Source organism: Anser anser (assembly GCF_964211835.1).
Source record: "Anser anser genome assembly, chromosome: 4".
In the NCBI taxonomy this organism is placed as follows: domain Eukaryota; kingdom Metazoa; phylum Chordata; class Aves; order Anseriformes; family Anatidae; genus Anser; species Anser anser.
Window position 1 is genome coordinate 8,977,100 of NC_139724.1, and position 13,479 is coordinate 8,990,578.

Consider the following 13,479-nt stretch of genomic DNA (forward strand, 5'->3'; position numbering starts at 1 on the left):
AATTAAGCTGATAATTTAAAAAGAAAACTCTAAAAGAGCCATATGTGCAGATATTTGTCGTACCCCAGCACAGCCTTTATTAGCAACAGCAGCAGTTTGAAAATGCTTGGTGCGGAAAAAGTGAAACACAACATGTGAACGTACTAACCTTTTGGGGATGCACTTCGTGATTAAATACCTAAATGCATCTCGTTGAAAAAAGGGGGGGAAATGGACTTAATTTTCTTGATGCATCAGTGGACCCCTTGTATTTGATCGTGTGGATGTAATTGTATTTGCATCAGTAAAGCCAAGCAGTATTTCACTGCGAACAGATAAACCCATTTGGAACATTAATCTGTTTTAAAGGGATGTGCTCTTGCAGATCTCAGTGACGTTCATGAGTTTGGGCCGGATGTTGCAGCCCTTGCTCACCCCCAGGAACATTTTAGTACTGCAGGAGGCTTCACTGAAAGCAAGGTGGCCCGCCAGGTTGCCTTGGCTGGCTGACTTGTGATTTCAGCAGGGTTGAAATGAAGTCGAGAGATCCGTCTGTGGGTTGAGAGCTTCTCCCTGGGAATAAGGGAGTCAGAATCTGGGCTTTTGTTCCATCAGCCTTCAGCAGCCAGTTACAACAGTTATATAAAAAAAAAAAAAAAAAAAAAAAGTGCATCAAATACAGCCCCCTTCTGATGGCTTTTCAGCATTACTGTCCTTGTCATTCTTCTGTGTGGTAAGCATGCGCTAGTGCATCTCAGCATTTCACCCTGCATGTTTACACTCAGTCATTTTATATGGACCCTTCTTCACACAACTTTTTTTTTTTTTCATAGTAATTTCAAAACCCTGGTTATTCACTATATTTTGGGACTCGCTTTGTGTGTAACATCCAAACTCAGAAACAGGAAAGAACATTAACCATATTAAAAAGATTTTCCTAATTTAATTTTCCAAACACAGCACATCTGACAACTGTGTTCCAAAGCTGGGCAAATCACTTCCATAGCTGGTCTGCACAGCAAGAGAGAAGAAAATGTGGGTTATATTTATTGGGCATTTTCAAATAAATACCTTGATTTTTGCACAAGTAGAAGACTGATGTTTAGAGGCACAGTCTGCCCAGTTCAGTTGAACAGGACACAGAGCAGCATCAGTTCTCATGGTAGGTGAGAGGAGCTCAGGCTGGTAGGCCAGTAATTGAGTATTTCTGAGCTGTGTATGATTAGTTTTGTGTATATGTAAAACACTAAGGAGAGTTGTAGTTTGAAAAGTGAAGCTACTCTTATTTCAGGCTATCAGCTAGGTAGTCTTGTTTGGAGTAACCTGATTTATATGTTTCTTCCTTTCTGGTGTCTTTCTGGATTTTTAAATCATTGGATTTTTGAGGAATCTGGTTCCTGAGTTCTGGAAAAAGGGAAAAAACAGTCGCTTTTGTAGCTTATCATAAACGTATGTTTTAATTGCTATAATAATGGTGATTTTTCGAAGTAAATTTCAAAATAGTGGATGGTTAGCTGGCATTTAGACAAGTAGGATTTGACTCAATGTGAGTCTCAAGCATTCAGATCACTGGTTTGTCATCTAAAACATGTCAGACCTTTGAAATAAAGGTTCATTTAATCACGAGTGCCCTTCCTGGGCAATATGTTTCATATATGTATATGGCACTGTAATAAAATAAAATGTAATTCCCTTTCCCCTTCCGTCTGTCCTCCCTTCTGGGTGGGGAGAGGAGCGTGTGTGTAAGTGAAGTGCACGCATTGTTAGCCACCCAGTGGAGGTATTCCAGTTTAGCAGGCAGTGATCTTGGCACTGGTGCCAATAAAGCAGTAATTACATCGCCTGTCATTTTCATTAGCCATCTTCACTTCCACGTTTGACTCGGAGGTATAAAACAGCGCGAGCTTTTAAAGCCTAAGTCAAGGATTAAATGTTAGGGATAAGAGACACGCAGACGTTTTCCAGTTGGCTACAACCTTCGTCAACAGAACTGCAGAACAATGTTGTACAGAGGCACAGTTCAGTGCTAAGTGCTTCCAAGGACTGAAGGGATGGCGGTGTTTGAAGTGATTTATTGCGTGTGCTCAGTAGAGTCCGGTCTCGGGAGCAGGCACCCCTGGAGCTTTCCATCGAAACATTATCCAAGAGGTGATCTGAAGGAAATGGTATTGAGTCTTCTGGGAGGCCAACTGTATGCAAAGACAGACTTCATTTGCATCATTTGTAAGCAAGCATTTGAAATTATGGTCAAAATGGAAAAGGTTATGAAGCAGCTTGCGTTGAACAAATGGAAACAACAACATTCCCCTTAATTTTGCACATACTTTGTCGTTTTGTTTCTCTGTGCTTTATTTAATGAGGTCGTCTGCAGATATTCCAAGCCCAAACTCTGGCAGCGTGATAGGAAGAGGATGTATTTAGTATTGCCATTGGTTTTATAATAGGTATGCTTAAACATTTTGCAGAACATCAGTTGTGTGGTGTTTTTTTCTGTTTAGATCCATCTTTCTAGGGTAGGCACGTGGCATAAAACTGACTGTAAGCTGTGGGCATGCACATTTGCCAGAAAAGGTGGAGCAAAGCCTCAAACTGTGGTTGTGTTCCTGTCGCTTTCCTCCAGGCTGGCTCTGCTCATACAAACAGTGTTCACAAGTAAGGCACAGCGACTCACAGCACTGGGCAAGAGCTGCCAGAGGTTTTCCGAGCTTGCCGTAACCTCAGAGATGCTCGTGCATAGCGTTCCCCCTAGGTAGTCATCACGAGAACAGCTTCCTGTTTGCTTTCATAACTCCATCCCAAATCGCACGTACGTTAAGCAGGAAACATGGGATTTCCTCCTAATTCACCAAACACTGGGATTTGGGGAGTCCCTTTATAGCTTGGCATGTTATTATCCAAAAACTTGAGCTGGGGGGAAAGAAAAAAAAAGCTTCATGCAAAAACAGTTTCACTTAAAAACGAGCTTTTTATCAATATGGAAAGCTACATGGGGCGGAAGAAATCAATTTTGTTTATTTGCATTGGGGAGGGGGGGTGAGGCTGAAAAAAAAAAAAAAAACCCTAATCAAAACCAGAAGAGATTCAGTTATTTTAGTGAAAAGGTCAATAATGCACCAAATATTTGCTGTGCTGGCCAAACTGTTTTTACATACCCTGTCTAAAAATCTCTCGGATGTTCAGTAAAAATGAGAAATAAAAAAGTTATGGAATCTTCTGACAATAACAGCTTTCATTTCCATTTCCATTTCTCAAAATAGCCCAACCAGCCTTGTGAAAAAACTCACTGTTAAACTTGACTTACAGTCCTGGTTCGGCACTGGTTAAGGCACACATTTACAGCACTTTCTAGGTCTTATCCTCTTTTTTTTTTTTTTTTTATTGCGCTGATTGAACTCTGATGCAGATTGAGGTGGAGAGACCCAGATTCGCCATGGTGCCTGACTCGGGAAGGACAGGCAGCACTGGGTTTAGGGGACTGCCTTTGCCATTCCCCAAATACAGCTCTCCCAGCTGCTCTAGCTTGTGTGAGTGTGGAGCAATCCCATAAAAGCAGGGGCTTCCCATACATAAGTATGCAATACGGCAGTGCTTAGTGCCTCTCCAAATTTCCTTTGTTATGAGTCCTACATTGGCAGAGCAAGGAGGAGACAGCAAATAAGTTGTGCATGCTCACATCAGCGAGTGGCACTGATGTGGGGACATCTGAGGTTGCCTCTTTAGGATGGCTTTGCTACATGGTTGCATTGCTGGAGATAATGAGAGGCTCTCATTTGTCACATCCCATTAATTTCTTAATTTTTAATCCATCTTGCTGAACTGGGAGGACAGATGTTTTTATCTCTGTTTGGTGGAGAGATGTAAGGTGAATCACGTAAGGGTGTGGAGCAAATGTGTATGGAAGCCGAAATGAGAACTGGCGGCTTCTGAATGCCAGAGGTGGTGTTTGATGCTCCAGTCCTTCCTTCTACTTATCAGACAAGGCCAAAGATGAGGGCTGCAGAGGCCATGCTACATTGAAGGCTCTCAGATGCTTTCCCAATGTTGAAGTTCCTGGGTTCCCCCAGCAGTTTGTTTATATATGCTGTTATCTCAAAAAATGTATAAAAAATGAAGGGCAAACCCACATGCCATTGCTCAGAATAGGGATGCTTCCTGGAAGTTGTGTCTTTACATTGGCAGATATTTAGGGTGGGCTCATTTACTTCTGTGAAATCTACAGTGTTATCCCAAATTTGCACGGAGTGGTAGCAGGTCTGTGGATGACTGCAACACAGCTGTAAATGGAATAAGGATCACCGCCTTGGGTGGTTTTGTTTTGTTTTTTAATCTTCAGTTCAGGAATATCTTATTCAACTGTACGTCGTTCATCTGAATGAAGCAACTTACGCTCCAAAGGACCTTGCTGCCTTAGCAGTGGCAAAAGCTATGAGGTTACCCAGGCAATTAAATCAAAGTCTTTTTTCTCTCCTGGAGGTAACATTATCAACAATAATGCTAAGGAGCTTGGAAAGATTTTACTGGCCTGGCAACAGCTGAGCATTTTCTTGTTAGATAGTTCCTCCCAATCCCTTTTTAGTTATTTTCAAGAAGTAAAGTAGCTTTATTTCTTAGTCTCATATTGAGTGAGAGGTTGAAACGTTAAGCTCTGTGGATTAATGGTGTATCCTTTGAGAGAAAGGAAAGCTCGCGTTTTCCTTGGTCCCCTGAGTGCTTGGATGCAATTGTTTGAGAAATCTTGAATTTCATCAGCTAGAGAGGAGGAAACAGGCAAGTAAACCTTGACTGATCTGTCAAAAGGGTTTGACTCCATTGCCACAGTTTTGGAAATTTGTTTGAACTCATCGTTTTTCCACAGATGTTTCTTTGCTTGAATTTAGTACATATCATGTGAGGCAGGGAGAAGTGATCGCTACGAGATTATTAGAAATTCAGAGATTCTTTGAGAGGTATATTCCAACCATAAACTTGCTAAAATAATGCTTGGAATGTGAATTGCTTTACTCTTATGATGTTTGGTGTCTTTATGTATTGTATAGATACATAGCTTGTCTTATTCAGTCCCAACATATGTGTTTATACTCAAAAGTTTACATATTTAAAGAAAATGATGATATGGTCTCCCTGAATGAGGTTAATTGCAGTTCATTCATACCAAAATCGGGGAATAAAAAGTGGGACAGAATAGCAAGTGAGACTGATTCTGTTCTCATGTGTCCGATTTGCCTACACGGACTGAAACAGAGTTGCTCCTGTTTGCTGGGAGTAATTCAGAGTACACACGTGTACACTCTCTTGGTCTGAATTAATTTCCCCTTTCAATAATGTATCTCCCAGTTTTGCTGGCTACTCCTGGAGTTAGCACATGTATTCCTTTCGCCTCTCAGTTGTACGGCATCAACGCCTTCCAACAACAACCAGAGCCAAGAGCGTAGCAGCGAGGTGTCCAGACTGAGATTTTGGATTGTCTACAGCCAGCTGAGACTACAGTGGAACCTCTGTGGCTTGGGCTTTTATTTTAGGATTAGGACAAAACTCGCTAGTGTTTTCAGCTAGGAGGAGAGAGTTTCCCCTCTCAAGCTGGGTCACTGCAGATCTGAAAATCTGAGTTTATTACAGAAAACCCAAGGTCTGTCCGGTTAAGGGATGGGGCTATAATTAAACGGTGCAGAATGTGCCCTTGTACCAGCGCTATTCTCACTGAATTGGCTCATGAATTACTAGTATTCCTTGCTGTAAGCTCTTTGGCCCAAAAGCTGCGCTAGTTTTTGGCAAATCATCGTGCCCATTAAAAATTCCTTTCACGCAGACATTGCAAACATAGCTTAGGGACTTCCTTTCTGCTTCCTCACCAGTTTCTGAAGGTGAGGGTAACTTTTTCAGTATCTTGCTGAAATAAAATGCAGCGATCTTCTTATGCAGCATATCTCTGCTGACGAGGATGCAAGTGCTGTTTTTCCTTTTCTTCCTCATTTAAAATAACTGCACCTTAGAAAATAGGAAATTCCTAATTTCTTAGTTATGAAGTAACTAGGAAGTTTGTAGCTAGAAAGTTCAGTACTTGAGGTGTCAGTTTACTGTTGGTTTCCTTGATTTCCACCACCACCACCCCAGTACTTATATCAAGGAGAGACTTACACTATACAAGGCTAGGTTGTGGCCAACAAAAAATATTGCTCCATTAATTTCAAAGCCAGGACACAGGGGCTGAACTGGTTCTGGGTTAAAAATATGTCAACACAAGAGTGTGAGTCTCCAGGATGTACAGACCTTGATCTGACCTTCTTTTGCTGGCAAGTTTGGTTGTGTGTGTTTGTTTGTTTATTTGTTTGTTTGTTTTTAAGCTCAATAATTTGTACAATTCCACCTACGTGTCTTGATGTGGCTCTGCTGTAGTGAGATTAATACCATGCCCTACTTGAAAATCTGTTGTCGAGGTTCTTCCAGGTATTTTTTTTTTCTCTTGGGTTTTGTCACAGATAGGAACACTGACAGCCAAATGTCACCAACTGTAGGCAGATACCTACATAAATATCTATTACACACGAATGCATGGCAATTTCCTGCCTCAGCAGTCAGTCGCTTTTGAGCTAAAGTCCTCTACTTCTAAAAGCATGGGCTTCTGAGGCTGGAGTTAGAAATGTAACCTGGTAGCTGGTAACGAAAGTGGTAATTATCCTGGGTGTGGAATGAGAAGTGCCCTCTGCCTTTCACAAGCACTGTAAAAAGGCAAAATTGTTCAGCTTTTGCTAGCTTTTGTGCTTTACATGTCCTGCAGTATTTCTGTATGGTTCTTCTTCTTCCCTTTTTTTTTTTTTTTTTGCTAAATCTTCTATATTAGTCTTGCATAGTAAACATAGCTTATTGGATAAAACCTACCAAATCTTGAAAACACAAGTGCTAATTTATTTACTTGCTTTGTAAACATTTCTATCATTTTGCAGTCTCCAGTGGAAAGTCTTAAATTTGCATTTATAAGAAACATTTAGGAAGAAAACTGAATTAAAATGACAAAGTGACATTGTGTGAAGTATTCATCTGCTAACATTTTACTGATGAGCTTATTTGATGAGAACTTGGTTTCATCGCAAAGATCTTTTCTCTTGGGGAAATCAACAGAAGACAATAACGAGATCAAATTTTGCTTTCTATCCCATTAGTTTCACTGGATTGCTTGGGATTTACTCACCTGAGAAAGACAAGAAAAATTTGTTCTTTTGTTCTTTTGTTCTTTTTTTTTCCCTGTTTTTATATCTGCTGCTACCAATGCAGGACATGTTTCTTGCTCGTGGAGACTGGGCTAAGGTTAAGTTGCTTTTAAAGATAACAGTAGATTCCAGCGTCCTTGCATTTGTTTGGTATTGGTGACAGTCACTAAATCAGAGGAAGGAATGTTCAAACAACACGCTTGAGGAAAAGTGATTTTTATAGAAAGGGCCCATTCCTGCTAATAGCCAGTAACTGCACATAACCCCACTGACATTAAAAGTCCATTAGCTAAGCCCAGTTTAAACAGCAGCTGATGCTATGTCAGCTAAATGTACATTGGAATTTTTCATGTAATGCAGCAATAGCACTTCTGTAATTTTTCTAAAAGTATGTACATTAGGGAAAGCAAATGTCATCTGATAATAGTAAGATGAAGAGTTCACATTAAACTAGGGAAAGTTGTAATCAAACTAAAGTTCCCATCTGGCTGCATTAACAGGAAACAAAAGTAGTTACAAGAGAAGCAAGGAGTGTCAGGTTTGTGAATTAAAGCTAAATTAGCAAATCCAGGGTACAGTCTTCTGTAACACAGAATAACCTCAGAGGTGCTTATCTGTTTGGTTCTTTACTCTGAAATAGATTATGGCCTGGTCCAGGAAAAGTTTCTACTGAAGTCAGTGGGATGCTTTGTCATGTGCAGCTCTGGGTTGCCATGGGGAAAAAAAAGAAAAAAAATGTTATTTGCTGGCTATTTAGGAAATATGTCTCATTATGGTGGTGTGAAAACATTTAGCTTGTCAAGATACTGTGTTTGTATGTCTACAGCCTTAAATTCTAGTTAACCATTTGCACAGCAAATAGCATCTACCCATACCAGTATATTAAAAGGAGGACACGGGAGCATGGTGAGAAAACGGTGCATGTTTGTTGAAAAGAAGCATGACAGGTGTCAAAAGAGTGGAAATTAACTTGTTATTTATCTTCAAAAGCAGCCAGCAGACTAGGGACCTCATTCTTTGGTCTTGGGGCCCTCTGAAGCACTGGTTAGCACTCGGTTTGGCAATCAGTCCAATCCTAAAAAGTTGTTTCGAATTCAGCTTTGAAAACAGATATTGTGCTATAAAGCCCTTGTGGAGGCAGACTAAGGGTTGTTTAGTAAGCTAATAGGAGAGCTGGAAGCAGAGGGGTAATTAGTCCCTTGCTGTCATGCTCACAACCCCCTCCACCTCCTCTTTGCTATTATCAGTCCATTAGTGAAACCTTGTACAAGTACTGACAAGAGCAGAGCTTAAATACCTGATCGGGGTAGGCATACCCACAGCAAAAATCCTGCAAACACATCCAGAGGGCTCACTTAAACTCTTAACAAACCCTGTTAATAGCGCAAAACTCTTGTATGTGTCATGAGGCTGGCTTGAATTTTTTTTCTTCCCAGGCTGGAGGAGTCGACATTAGTAGCGTGCCCAGAGCAGACCATGTGTTTGTGAACCACAGACTTTAAGGAGAGTAATTCAATTGCATTTTTTTTTCCCTTCTGGAACATAACATGTAAACATATTACTAACTAAAGCCTGGCTTTCATTACAAGCAGTAACTTTTTCATGTTGACAGATTTTCACATGGAAAGCTTTACTGAAAATGAGAGGAGACTTTTCTTGCCATCATTAGTTCTTGCTGCTTAGTGCTTTTATCAAGTACAGTAAAATACCATTTGAAATTAATTCCAAGCTTATATGGACATGTTTAATATAATTACCAAACAAAATCCTGTTTACTAACATATTGCTTGTGAAACCAGTCTGAATAATCTGGTCTCTGGCACACATGAATCAGGCAGTAATAACAGCTGTAAATATTTCACAATATACTTAGAGTGCTTTGATTTTAATACTGAATCCACTTTTGGGTTTTAAGGATGAAACATAGGTCAAAATTGACTTTCCTATATGTTTTTGCCTCCTCTCTTGCACTATTCCTCCTGTAAGTTATTAAAAAAAATCATTATTGTATTTGCTTATAAAAAAGTAAATATATACACTTTCACGTGCTGGGAGAATTATGTAATTGAATTATGCTGAAGCTAAGAAAGCGATGCTGTTCACATTGGCATGGGACTCTAATAGAGTCATGATTTTTTTTTTTTATTGGAAAAAGCATTGCAATGCCAATACTTTTTGTCTTTCTGAAAGTTTTACTATTTTTATCCATCTGGATGTCTGTCTGTTGTATACCAAACCCAAACCATGTGCATAATCAGCTTCTACTCACACTTTTATGTAGATAATTCAGGGCCCCAAAGGGCCGTGAAAGCCTAAGGTGACCAGAAGTTTGCAGTTGAGCGTTGGGAGACTTGTGACCCTGTGCTGTGTACTCGGCTTAGTTTTGCTGGGAAGACTTTGAGCCTGTATTTCAATAGAAAAAGGGAGGAGAGACCAAAAGTCTGTCTACAACAGAATTTCGGGGTTGCATGAGGCTGCTAAACAGTCTTTATGAGTTAGGATTGTGCACACAATGTGTTCGGTTCAGCGGATGGCCTTGACATTTCGTAAAAAGATTTATAGTCATCCCTCAAGTCATTTTTCCCTGTCCTAAACAAAGACACTGAAAAACAGTAATGTAAACCAAAACATTTTGCAATTTTTGTTTACTTTGGAATGTTCTTTACCCTGCAAAGTGAAATAAGAAATAAAGCAACCGAAGTACCATTTTGAAAGACAAATTTGAAAAATGTTCACTTCGGGGAATTTTTACCTTTGTTCTGCAGTTGGATTCCCTTAGTAAGTTGACATAAATGGGCAAATGTTTTGGTGATTGCATTCCTTGAAGGAATTAGTAGTTTCCAGAAATACGCCAGGCTCTTTCAGGAATGCTCTCTGCTCTGAGCCATTAGCTTCTTGAACTTTTCTCAAAATGAAAAATAGAACTCAAAATTGTTATCAGTTAAGTGGAAATGTTGGGAGATGTTTCAGAAGAAGACTTTTTTCCTACCTCCTCTTTCAATACCCAGAAGTTGGCTGTGAACAAATAACCAAAGCCTGGGATATGTTCAGGTACTCAAGGTGTGTGTCCATGCAAGGGGAGCAGAGGACAGACAGAAACTGCAGGGTGTCTTTGCTGGTTTCCATGCATTGGGTGGCAGTAGACAGGTAGGTGTTGGTTACAAGGATAATGCACTGGTGGCCTCTGTGAGGAGAGGCCAGGGCTGACCCACAGGAAACAAAGCCTGCTCCAATGGAGCCACTGCAGGACCCAGCTGAGCCCACCACCCATTGCCTCTGCGAAAATATATTTAAGAAAGGGCAAAAAACTCTGGACAAGCAGAGCGGTGAACACCCAGGTGAGGGAAGAAGGAGAGGAGGAGGTGCTCCAGGTGCCAAGGCAGAGCTTTGCCTGCAGGCCATGGAGAGGACCGTGGTGGAGCAGGTTGTCCCTCTGCTGCCCATGGAGAGCCCATGCTGGAGCAGGTGTATCCTGAAGGGCTACTGCCTGTGGGAAGGACCCATAGTGGAGAAGGGGAAAGCAATTTAAGTGGCTCACAGAATTTTTTCGTAGGAGTCCAATGAAGATCTGTGGCATAACTGGTACACCAAGGCACCATTAATATTTCCTGCAGTTAGTAAGGACAATAAATGATTGCTTGCAGTCATTTATGCAACCAAAAGCCTGTTACCGAGCAAAACTTACGGGATGTTCTGATTGTGTCATTTCTCAATGATATGTCTGAATTTTGTATGATTTCCCCAAGGTTTCTGCTGTTGTCTAGGCATTTTGGAGTTCAGTGGGCTTATACACATGCATTTCTGTCTCCTAAGTTATCACAGAATCATAGAATCACAGAGTGGTTTGGGTTGGAAGGGACCTTAAAGATAACCAAATTCCAACCTCCATGCAATGGGCAGGGACACCTCCCACCAGACCAGGTTGCCCAAATCCCCATCCAGCCTGGCCTTGAACACCTCCAGGGATGGGGCATCCACAGCTTCTCTGGGCAGCCTGTGCCAGTGCCTCACTGCCTTCAAGAAGAGGGTGAAGACAGATGTTTATTAAGTAAAAAATGTAACAACTTTCTAATGTACTCATTTATTTTTCTTCTCTATGTACGTGAAAAGAAAGCCTAGCTGCTCTTTTAGAAATTCCTCATTTTGAACTGTAGACTTTAATATTTCCATGGAAGAACATTAGTGGGGAACTGTATTTGCCACATGTTCTGTAAGGTCAAAATTCATCTTAAAACTCTCTTGACTACTTTTTGTCAGCTACTGAAGTTTAGTTTCTTTGAGCAAATTAACTCTTATCCACAGACCAAAGTTAAAACCGCTGTATTGCTTGTTTTCTTAAGTGAAAGACCAGACTTATCTAACTTTGCCTTGCTTTTAGATGCTCAGTGTGTTAAGATACATTAATGTATTTTCATAAATGTTGTCATCATCTTGTGATCAATATCAAGCATCACTATCAACATATGGGCACCTAGGAATACATAACTATGGTTTGCAAAGGTGTAAAGATACAATGTGCAACAGGTCCTTGTCTCTAGAGAGATTACAGGGGTTCCTGGATGCAGCACTTTGATTGTGGAAAGCTGAAGTCCCAGTTCTCTGTTTTCTGTAGGATGAGAGCTTGCATTGAAGTTCGAGAACATTGCAGTGTATGAAAAATATCAAATTGCTTTTTTATGTGTATGTGCAGGCCAGGCTGTATCCACTGTCACTGGGAAATTATTAGTGTACATGATTACATAACTGCAAGGAATTTCTGGGCTGAAATAGCTTAGGTAAGCCTACGTGGTTTCTTCCCACAGATGCAACTGAAAGGCTCATGCAAATCTATTTTAAGTCTGTTGGCCATGAAATATTATTTGAGAAGATGCACTTACCTGCAGGGTAAAGAGTTGTCCAGAGAATAGCCCTAGGCCCAAAATTCAGTTCTCCTGACTTGCGCTCTGGGTTGTTTATCAGATGCTGTACCGTGGAGTATCAGGCGATGTGACCTTTAGTTTTCAGCTGCCACCGTTATCTAATTGGCAATATAAGACTTCCTATAGTAGCCAAAACTCTTAATGAGAAATTGTGCAATGCCATATTTTCATGACTTGAGGGCCACCAAGTATGACTTGTGTGTATGAAAACCACATGGTTGTAGGAGCATGGGTCTGGAACTGGGGAAGGCCAAAGGTGTTTTGATTGGAAAGGAAATGGTCACCAACTGGTTTATGTATACATATAAATGCATATTACTGTATTGAGGTGCGCAGGTAGATTGTGTGTACCACTTAGCCCCATCTGTTCTTCATAAGTTTCAGTCCCCAGGCTGTAGTTTATGAAACTTCCGATTATGCTTAGATTTGCTGATTTTCTAGGTGAAAGAGCTGGCCTTCAGCAAAAGTGTTCGTCTCTGGTGCTCTCACTGTGTCTGAAGCAAAGCAGCTTCCCTGAGCTCAGCGAGTGCCTCGGTGCAGCACCAGCTGAGGACTGTTAACAGCTACAGTTTCTGCAAGAGTGTATTCGCTGGGGAGAGATTTCTATCTTGTCTGTTGAGATGGAAAAGTTGCCGTGACTCTAAGAATGCTTTTTTAAAAAAATGAAGTAAAGGAGCAGAGGCGGCAACGTACATCAGAGAGCTATCCCGATGTTAACAAAGAGTCTTTGCCACTAAAATGGGGAGGAAAACGTTTCTATCTTTACAAGATCTTGTCCTACTTAAAAGAATAACAACAATAACAAAAAGATAGGCATCTAGAACGGCAATTACTGGGTAAAATGTTTTTTTATGACTGCTAGTTGTTTGGGGCTCTTTTTTTAAAAAAAAAAAAAAAAGTATAGCCTGCAGAAATTTTCTTGGAAAGTTTTTGCAGCCAGCCATCACCCCATCAAGGCAAAGCCTCTGGAAATCTCATAACTAAAAGGTGTGTGCACATTGCCCCAAAATGTCACCCTGCTGCTGATCAGCAAGTGAGGTGAACTTTTCCCAGCAGGTCTCTGTGCCGTCGAGGCTGTCTCTCTGGGTACTGCAGTGGCCGGTCACTGTTGGCCAGCTTAGAGGGTATGTACAAAAACAACACCACAACTGTATTTTCCTCGTTAGCTTTTTGCAAAGTAGGCAACAGAAAATTAAAGCAAACAAGAATCAACCTGATTAGGATTAGTGGTTTCAAATACTAATTAGTAACAGTAGAAAAAAACCATCTCCCTGCAGAATTAAGAGTTTTGAATACATTACCTTATTTATTTTCATTTCCCTGGGTGGTAAGACAGATACTGCATTGTATCAAGAAGCTAAAGCATCCCCTTTCCC

General features: G+C 40.7%; 1 protein-coding gene across 4 annotated transcripts in view; it reads left to right on the forward strand.

The window, feature by feature from the left end:
* Window positions 1–13,479, forward strand: part of UNC5C (unc-5 netrin receptor C) — a 250,700-nt gene that overhangs the window by 6,355 nt on the left and 230,866 nt on the right. The gene's annotated exons all lie outside the window — the stretch shown is intronic.